We start from the raw sequence: 10,551 nt of genomic DNA, 5'->3' as shown, positions 1-10,551 counted from the left end.
ATTTATCAGTGCCAGTAAATGAAATTCATGGGTCCCATTGCATGTAATAGTGGTTACTTTAAAAGTATTTCATATTATTAAACATATGTTTGAATTCAATGGTAAGAAATTTATAATATAAAATTACATATTGAAGTTATCCTTTTTTGAGATTGCCTGAAATTTTTTTGATTGGGAAAAATACAGTATTTTCTTTTTTCTAACTTCATTGAGGTTTAAATGACAAGAAAGATTGTATGTATTTAAGTTGTATAATGTGATGTTTTGATATTTGTATATGTTATGAAAAGAGTCCCACAATCAGGCTAATTAACATATTCATCACCTCATATAGTTGCCTTATTTTGTGTGCATGGTGAGAAGACTTAAAAGCTACTCTCTTAGCAAATTTCAAGTACATGATAAATTATTAGTTATAGTTACCACACTGAATGTTAGATCCCTAGAATATATTCATCTTATAACTGAAAGTTTGTACCTGCTGACCATCATCTCTCCATTCCCCCTTGACCTCTGTAAGCCACATTCTACTCTCTGTTTCTATGGTTTTGATGTTTTTAGATTACACATATAAACAAAATCATGAAGTATTTGACTTTCTGGGTTTGGATTTTTTCATTTAGTGTATCCTCCAGGTTCATCCATGTTGTCACAAATGGCAGCATTCACTTCCTTCTTTTTAAAGGCACAATAATATTATGTTGTGTGTATGTGCATATTCATATTATATACACATAAATATATGTCATATATTTATAACATAAAATATATCCATATAATTTTATTTATCCATTCATCTTTCAGCAATTAAGTTGTCTTTATATGTTGGCTATTGTAAATAAGGCTGCAATGATCAAGGCAGATACCTTTACAAGGTGGTGATTTCATTTCCTTTGGATATACCCCTAGAAGTGGAATTGTTGGATCATATGATAGTTTTATGTTTAATTTTTTGAGGAACCTCCTTGCTGTTTTCCATGATGGCTATACCAATTTACATTCTCATTATAATGTGTAAGTCTTTCCATTTCTTTCCACCCTTGCCAACACTTTTTATCTTTTGGCTTTTGAGAATAGCCATCTTAACAAATGTGAGGTGATAGCTCATTGTTTCTTTGATTTGTATTTCCCTGATGATTTTGGTATATCTGTTGGCCATTTGTATATTTTCTTTGGAAAAATATCTATTCAAGACTTCAGCCCCTTTTATAACTGCTATTAGTAGCTTTTATTTTTTTATTATGTTGCATGAGTTCCTTGTTTATTTTAGATATTAACCCCTTGTTAGATATATACTTTGCAAATATTTTTGCACATTCTGCACATTGCCTTTATTATTATTATTATTATTTTTTGCTGTATGGAAACTTTTTAATTTGATGTGATTCCACTTGTATATTTTTTCTTTTATTGCTTGCTATGCTTGTGCTGTCATATTCAAAAAAGTCATTGCCAATGCCATGGAGCTCCCTCCATGTTTTCTTCTAGTAAATTTATACTTTCAGGACTTATGTTTATGCATTAAATCCATTTTCAATTGATTTTGTTATGTTCTAATATGAGGATATGATTTTTTTACATATGTCTATCCAGTTTTTCCAGCACTGTTTGTTGAAGAAACTATCCTTTTCCAATTGTGAGTTCTTAGAAACTTTATCTAAAATCAGTTGACTATACATGTGTGGATGTATTTCTGGGTTCTCTGTTCTGCTCTATCAATCTATATGTCTGTTTTCATGACATAAGCATACATTTTGATTTTTACAGCTTTGTAATATAGCTTCTTGCACAACATTGCTTTAGATATTTGAGGTCCTTTTTGATTTAATTTGAATTTTAGGATTATCATTTTCTGTCAAAAATGTCATTGTAATTTTAATAGGGATTGCATTGAAACTGTAGATTGATGCAGGTATTATGGACTTTTAAACAATATTAACTTTTCTAGTCCATGAACAGAGGATATCTTTTCATTGGTGCCATTTTCACTTTTATCCTTGTTTTTTAAATATATTTTGACATATGTGTGTGTGTGTGTGTGTGTGTGTGTGTGTATATATATATATATATATATATATATATTCTAATTAGTTATACATGATAGCAGAATACATTTTGATTCATTGTACACATATGGAGCACAACTTTTCATTTCTCTAGTTGTACACTATCCTTGTTTTATATATTTGTCAGTAATCTTTCAATTCCTTTGATAAATTGATTCCTAAGTATTTTATTCTTCTTGATACTACTCTAATAGGATTATTTTCTTAATTTCTATATTTGCTTTATTGTTAGCTTATAGGATATAATTGATTTTTGTTTATTGTCCTACAACTTTATTGATCATAGATTAGTTTTAATAGCATTTGGTGGAATTTTCAAGATTTTCTATATATAAATCATGTCATTTGCAGAGACAATTTAACTTTTCCCCTTTCTAATTTGGTTGATAATTATTTCCTTTTTGGTGAAATTGGACATCCTTACCTTTTTCTAGATTCTCTAAGATAGTTTTGCACTTTTGAGTATGATGTTAACTTTGGGTCTGTTACATATGTTCTTTATTGTGTTTAGTTACATTCCTTCTATAGCTAATTTGTTGAGAGTTTTTATCATGAAAAGGCATTGACATGATCAAATATTTTTTCCACATCCATTGAATGATCATATGATTTTTGTCTTTCATTCTGCTAATATGATGTATCATGTTTATAGATTTGCATATATGGAAACATCTGTACATTCCTGGGATGAATCTCATTTGATCATAGTGAATGATTTTTTAAATATGCTGTTGAATTAGGATTGTTATTATTTTCTTGAGGACTTTTGCATCTTTTAGAATAATTTTTTTAGTTGTAGATGGACACAATACCTTTATTATTTTATTATTTTTATGTGGTGCTGAGGATCGAACCCAGGGCCTCACACGTGCTAGGCAAGCACTCTACCAATGAGCCACAACCCCAGCCCCTGCATCTATTTTTATAAGGAATATTGGCTTGTAATTTTCCTTTTCTTCCTAGTGTCCTTGTCTGGTTTTGTTATTAGGGTAATGCTGGCCTCATAAAATAAGTTTGGAACTATTCCCTCCTCTTCAATTTTTTGGACCAGTTTGAGAAGGAGCAGTTTTAATTCTTTTAAAAAAATTACAGAATTTATCTTTTTTTCTTCATTAGCCTGGTTAGAGGCTTTTAAATTTTGTTGATCTTTTCAAAGAAATAGTGTTTTTTTTCATTAATTTTCTGTTTCTCATTTTTAATTTCATTGATTTTGGTTTTAATATTTATTATTTCTTTTTTTCTGATTACTTTGGATTTAATTACTCTTCTTTTTCTAGTTTCCTAGGATGGGAGCTTAGGTGGTTGATTTTAACTCTTTGTTCTTTTCTAATATATGCATTCAGTTTTATAAACTTCCCTATGTAACACTACTTTTGCTATACCACAAAATTTTGATGATTTATATTTTCATTTTCCAAATGTTTTAAAATTTCTCTTGAGATTTATATATTGGCCCATATGCTATTTGTAAATGTCCAGTTTAAGCTCCATGTGTTTTGGGATTGTTCACCATTCTTTGAATGATTTATATTTTAATTCCATTGTGTTCTGATGCTGTAATTGTATGATTTCTATTCTTTAAAAATTTAATGTGTATTTTATTTTCTAGAATGTGCTCTTTCTTGATGTATATTCCACCAGACTTGAGAAGAATGTATTTTGTTGTTGTTGATGAAGCGGTATATAGTTGTCCATTGTATCCAGCTAAATGATAGTGTTGTTGAGTTCAGGAATGTTCTTAATGATTTTCTGCCTGCTTTATCTGTGCATTCTTAATAGAAGGGTATTGAAGCCTCCAAATATAATAGTGAATCCATCTGTTTCTCTTTGTAGTTTTATCAGTTGTTGTCTCAAATATTTGATGATGTGTTATTAGGCACATACAGGTTAAGGGATGTTATGTCTTCTTGGCAAATTGACCCCTGTATCATTGTGAAGTGCCCCTCTTTTTTCTTTTGCTTTCTTTTTTCTTTTTTTTTTTTTTGGTACCAGGGATTGAACTAAGTCAACTAAGCACTTGACCACTGAGCCACATCCCCAGCCTTATTTTTTTAATATATATTTTTCTTTAGTTGTAGTTAGACACAATACCTTAATTTTATCCATCCATTTTTATGTGGTGCTAAGGATCGAACCCAGTGCCTTGCATGGGCTAGCCCAGTACTCTACCACAACCTCACCCCTCTCCCCCAGCTCAATTTTTGTATTTATTTGGAGACAGGGCCTCTAAAAAGGCATTCACTGAGGGTGGCTCAGTTGCTTAGTGACTTGCCATTGCTAAGGCTGGCTTTGAACTCGTGATCCTCGTCTCAGCCTCCTGAGCCGCTGGGATAACAGGCATGCACCACTGCACCTGGCTCCTCTTTATTCTTGATAGCTTTCCTTAGTCTGATAATATGGCTACAGTATTCCCCCTTTATCTCTGGTTTGATTTTCATGGTATCAGTTATCCAGTCAACTGTCATCTGGAAATAGCAAATGGAAAATTCCAGAAATCAATATTTTACAAGTTTTAAATTGCAACTGTTCTGAATAATATACTTAAACTTGTGCTAACCTGTTCTGTCCTGCCTGGGATGTAATCATCCCCTTGTTTACCGTATCCATGTTGTATATGCTACCTACCTGTTAGTCACTTAGTAGCTGTCTTAGTTCTAATATTGGTGTGGTAATGCAGTGCTTGTGTTCATGTAACCCTTATTTAATGGCTCCAAAGTACAAGAGCAGTGATGCTGGCCATTCAGATATGTCAAACATAAGCTGTAAATTTCTTCCTTTAAGTAAAAAAAAAAAAAATAGGTCTCAACTAAATAAGGAAGAAAATTGTGTACTGAAGTTGCTAAGATCTATGGTAAGTTATTGTTGTTAATCTCTTACTGAATGTCACTTGTAAATTAAACTTTACCACAGGTATATACATGTAGGAAAAAACAATACATATATATCAATAAATATATATATATATATATATATATATATATATATATATATATATGGTTTATATCGGTAAATATATATATATATGATTTGGTACAATCTGTGGGTTTTAGTCATTCACTGAGGGTCATAGAGCATATCTCTTGTAGACAAACGGAACAGGAAGGGGCAGGGGAGAGAGGAGTACTGTACTACTTTATTATTTTGATTAGCATTAGCACAGAATATCTTCCTTCATCCATTTACTTTTTGTCAATATGTGTCTTTATATTTAAAGTGGGTTTCTGTTTTTCCCCCAGTTACCTTGAAGTTTATTTAAACTAAGAGAAAAAAGTCATAATGTTTTCATGTAATACACATCTGGTTCTTTAAATAATAATTGTGACAAATAGAAGAAATAAGGAATGCTGCACTTATGATCCATACAAGTGAATTTTGTGTTATACATAATTAAAGAAATAGTTTACTATTCAAAATTCTAGCCAATACACAGAGGCATACTTTAGGTGAGAATAGGAATGCAGTGTAAAAAAGAAAAAAATTCACACTGGAGCTACTCAATGTCTTTAAAATCACTGTGCAAGAAAAGCAACATTGAACATCCATACTGATTTTATATAATTTCTATATAGTACTTTGACTTAAATCCAAGAGCAAAAGTCAAGACTCTTTTTTTAAAATTTTTTTGGTACTGGGGATTGAACCCAAGGGTATTAAACCACTGAGCCACATCCCCAACCATTTTTTAAAAAATTTTGTTAGAAACAGGGTCTCAGTAAATTGATTAGGGCCTCGCCAAATTGCTAACTCTGGTTTTGAACTTGCAATCCTCCTGCCTCAGCCTCCTCCAAAGCCACTGGGATTAAATACAGGTGGGTGCCAGGGCACTTGGGCATCCTGCTCTTCTCTTTTATTTTTGATAAACAATTGCAAGGTAAACTTAGATAACTTTCTTCCCTGGATTTTTTACCTGGGAGTGGCTTTTGCGGGGGTGGTTACGGGTGTTGAACTCAGGGGAACTTGACGACTGAGCCACATCCCCAGCCCTATTTTGTAGTTTTATTTAGAGACAGGGTCTCACTGAGTTGCTTAGGTCTCTTCTTCGTTGAGGCTGACTTTGAACTCCAAATCCTCCTGCCTCAGGCTACATAGTTGCTGGGATTACAGGCATGCGCCACCAGGTCTAGCGGGAGTGGCCTTATAAATATTTTATTTAAAAGAGGGCAGGTTTGGCACTTCTATACTGATGTCATTATTGTTAATATTTCTTGGGATTTCAGGAAGATTCATATTCTTTTTTTTTAAGATTCATATTCTTTACAGCTGATACAACATGGGCTAGAACTCCTGCTAAGCCAGCTTCAGATTTCTCCAGTTTGTTTTGTGCATCAATTTGTATAACAATCTCATGCATATTGGTCTCCAATACCATTCCTCCAACAGCATTTGTGTAAGAATATTGTGAACATTGTCCAGTTCACAGATATTTCCAAACATTTGTCTAATATTTCCATGAATAGTTGAGTTAGATTTAAAATGCCAAGTTCACCTTCTGAAGAATCTACACAGAAGACAAAATATAATGTCGTATAATGTCTATAAATCAGTGTGTTGTCAGATCCCCCAATTAATTAGATTTAACTCCCTCGGTCACAGTAAATTACACAGATTAAGACGGATTATCGAAATCCTCCTTCTAGGAAATTAGGAATATTTTCATCTGTTTTAAATACCAAATGCAGTCTCCCTGATAATTTGCTATTGTGTTATCTTCAGCATAGGTCTGGTAGAACTTGGCGAGTTGAGGCTCCCCATGGCTGTTTAAGATGAGAATTGCCTTGATCATGGCAGGCCAGGCAGACAAGGTGAGCGCACTGGGGCCAATTAAAGTGGGCTTCTTTTTTTTTTTTTTTAAGAGAGAGAGAGAGAGAGAGAGAGAGAGAGAGAGAGAGAATATTTTTAATATTTTTCAGTTTTCAGTGGACACAACATCTTTTTATTTTATTTTTACGTGGTGCTGAGGATCGAACCCATGCCAGGCGAGTGTGTTACTGCTTGAGCCACATCCCCAGCCCCAAAAGTGGGCTTCTTATACGCAACATTTAGATAGTTTGGTCTTGTTTTTGATAATATTTTTCTTTTAATTGGTGCTTTAAATCACTGACATTTAAGATTTAAGGATTATTGCTGTTAACTTAATATCTGTTACTTTTTTAGTGTTTTCTATTTGATGCTTAATTTTCAGTGAATTTTTATTTATAGATTTTTTAAAATCAGTGCATTATAGATATATATAGAGAGAGGTGAAATTCACTGTGGTATATTTATATATGTACATAGGAAAGCAGGGAAACAAAAAAGATAAGAAGGGTGGTGATCCCTAATTCCCTTGTGGTGCTGGGGATTGAACTCAGAGCCTTATACATGCACGGCAAGCACTCTACCAACTGAGCTATATCCATAGCCCCTCTTTTTTCTTTTTTCTTTTTTTTTATCTTTCACTTTTTCTGCCTCTTGTTGTTTTAACTGAGTACTTGCTGTATTAGTTGTATTTCTTTTTCGTTTTTTAAAATTTTTAGGTGGTTGTTTTGGAGTTTGCTATAAACATTTACACATAATCCAAGTCCATGTTTAAATAACACTATAACATCTCACAGGTAGTGTGAGTACCTTTTAATAAAAATACTAATTCTTCCCTCCCCTCCCTTGTATCATCGCTGTCTTTCATTTTCTTTATTTATAAGCATACACACACATAGACATATAACACATACATAATTAAATACAAAATCTCTGAATTTCCCAGAACTGTGGTTTAGTGTTTAACATTAATTTTTTAAATATATTTTTAGTTGTAGGTGGACACAATACCTTTATTTTATTTATTTGTGTGTGGTGCTGAGGATCAAACCCAGGGCATCACACACATTACACAAGCACTCTACTGCTGAGCCACAATCCCAACCCCTAGTTTCTAACATTAATTTGAGGGAAATTCTCAGTTATTATTGCTTCATAGATTGCTATTATTCCTTTCTTCTTCTAATATTCCTTTCACATGTATATTACACTGTTTGTAGTTGTTACACAGTTCTTGAATATTTTTTTTTGTAGTGTTTTTCCTCTTTGCTTTTCAGTTTTGGCAGTTTCTATTGAGATATGCTCAACCTCATGAATTCTTTCCTTAGCCATGTCCAGTCCACTAATGAGCCCATCAAAGGTATTCTTAATTTTTTAGCCTTTTTCACCTATATATTTTTAATCTTTCCCATCTGTTCTAACATATTGTCTACTGTCTACTTGATCCAGTAAACTTCTTAGCATATTAACCAGAGTTGTTTTAAATTCCATTCCATACATGAGTCTGATTCTGATGCTCTGTATATTCAACTGTTTTTTGCCTTTTAGTACCAATAAAAGGAATTTGTTTGTTTATTTATTTAATTAATTTATGCTGTACTGGGGGGCCTCACATAGGCTAGGCAAGCAACTATATCTCTGAGCTACAACCCACCAGGCCCAAAGAACTTGTTTAAATAGGTTGCTAGTCATGCAGTGGTAAGGTGTGGAGGGAAAGTAAGTATTTTATAGTTCTATGAGTAGGTCTCAACCTCTTAGTTCCCTTGGACTGTGAACTTCACACACATTTCTCAGTTTTTACCCTTCTCTTTGGTGTGACAGTATGGCTATAGTAGGCTAGAGTTGGACATTTCTTTCTTTTTTTTTTTTATAATTTTTTATTTATTTTTATTGTTTAATTTTCGGCAGACACAACATCTTTGTGTGTATGTGGTGCTGAGGATCGAACCCGGGCCGCACGCATACCAGGCGAGCGCGCTACCGCTTGAGCCACATCCTCTACATTTCTTCCTCGTAGAAGGTTAGAGGTGGCTAGAATTGTTTATTTGCTTTCCCTTACATTGATGGCTAAAGTAAGCTGAATTGGGTATTTCCTTTCTCCCAGATCATTTAGGCTCTGATGAAAGCATAGCAGTTTAGGCTCTGGTTAAATAGTTTCTCCTGAGAGATGATTGTTAAGAAAGGCAGAATGCTCTGGTGTATTTAAAAGTGATTAATTTCCCCCTTACTCTGCTGGAAGCACAGAGAGATTTTTCTTCAATATTCGTAGTGAGAATCTCGGATAAAATTCTCAAATATATGGAGATCCCTGATGATTTCCTGGCATTTTTAAACTCTCAAACTTGCACATGCTTGGCCTCAAGTAATCATCAGTTATAGTTCAAGTTTTTTCTACCTCAGCATTGATATCTGTGCACATTTGTGTTTGTGGATTTCTGTTCTGGCAAGCCATGATTATCTACATTTGCCTGTCAGTCTCCAATTTTGAGCAGTGGCTTGCCCTTTGCCCTACCTCCCTGACAGATCTAAGAAGAATTGTTGATTTTTCAGTTTGTACAACTTCTTATTTGTTAGAACAGGATGATGACTACCAGCTTCTTACTTGTTAGACCCAGAGATAATTAATTTAAACAAAACTCATTAATTTAAGCCAAAAATCTTAAAAATAAAATTTATTGTGTACATTTACTATATTTAACATGATGTTATAAGATATGTATAGATAGTAAAGCAGTCATTTGCAGTCACTTTAGTGAAGCATATTAACATATTCATCATCTCACATGTTTGTCCGTTTTTTGTTTGTGTCACAAGAATAGCTAAATCCATTTATTTAACAGGAATCCTAAGTATAGTATGATTGTATTAACTGTAGTCCTTATATTGTATATTAGATTCCTTGTCCAACTTACATATCTGCTGCTTTATGAACTGTAACCTTTCTTTTTCTACTTTCTGCTACCCCAAAAGAAAAATATTGTGTGATCTCACATGTATATGGGATCTAAAATAAAGAGACAGATATGAAGTTTTTAATGATCTTTTTTATTTCCATGGCATCAATTTTAATGCTTGTTTCATTTTTTACTTTGCGTTATCTTTTTTAAGAAAAAATAATTATAAATGAGAGTTTGTTAATTTCCTTTCTTTTCAAAAAACCAAGTCCTAGATTTATCGATTTTTTCCTGTTCTTTTGCTGTTCTCTATTTAATTGGTTTCTGCTCTAATCTTTGTTATTTTGTTCTCTTCTGCTAACTTTGTTTAGTTTTTCTTTTCATAGTTCTTTGAGTTTTAAATTTAGATGATATCTTTCTTCTTTCTTAATGTAAGCATTTATTATGATAAATTTTCTATTTTGTACTGCTATTGCTGTATCACATAGGTTTTGGTATGTTCTATTTTCATTTATGTCAAGATATTTTCTAATTTCCCTTTTGATTGCTTTTTTGATTCAATAGTTGTTCCATATTATATTGTTTCCTTTCCACACATTTGCGTATTTTCAAGTTTTCCTTCTGTTGTTGATTTCTAGTTCCATTTCATTGTGTTCAAAATAGATATTTGGATGATTCAATCTTAAATTTGTTGAGATTTTTGTCTTATGACTTAACATGTGATCTGTCCTGGAGAATGTTCTGTGAGCACTGGAGAAGAATTTATATTCTGCTTTTGCTGGATATAAAGTTAT

At 32.7% G+C, this 10,551-nt stretch overlaps 1 pseudogene; it reads right to left on the bottom strand.

Moving 5' to 3' along the window:
- Positions 1–6,212: 6,212 nt before the first annotated feature.
- LOC107160942 lies at positions 6,213–6,849 on the bottom strand (annotated as a pseudogene).
- Positions 6,850–10,551: the final 3,702 nt, after the last annotated feature.

Source organism: Marmota marmota, unplaced genomic scaffold (genome assembly GCF_001458135.2).
Source record: "Marmota marmota marmota unplaced genomic scaffold, marMar, whole genome shotgun sequence".
Lineage (NCBI taxonomy): Eukaryota > Metazoa > Chordata > Mammalia > Rodentia > Sciuridae > Marmota > Marmota marmota.
Note: the sequence above shows the minus strand (reverse complement) of the source record. Positions and strands in the feature narration are given on the sequence as shown.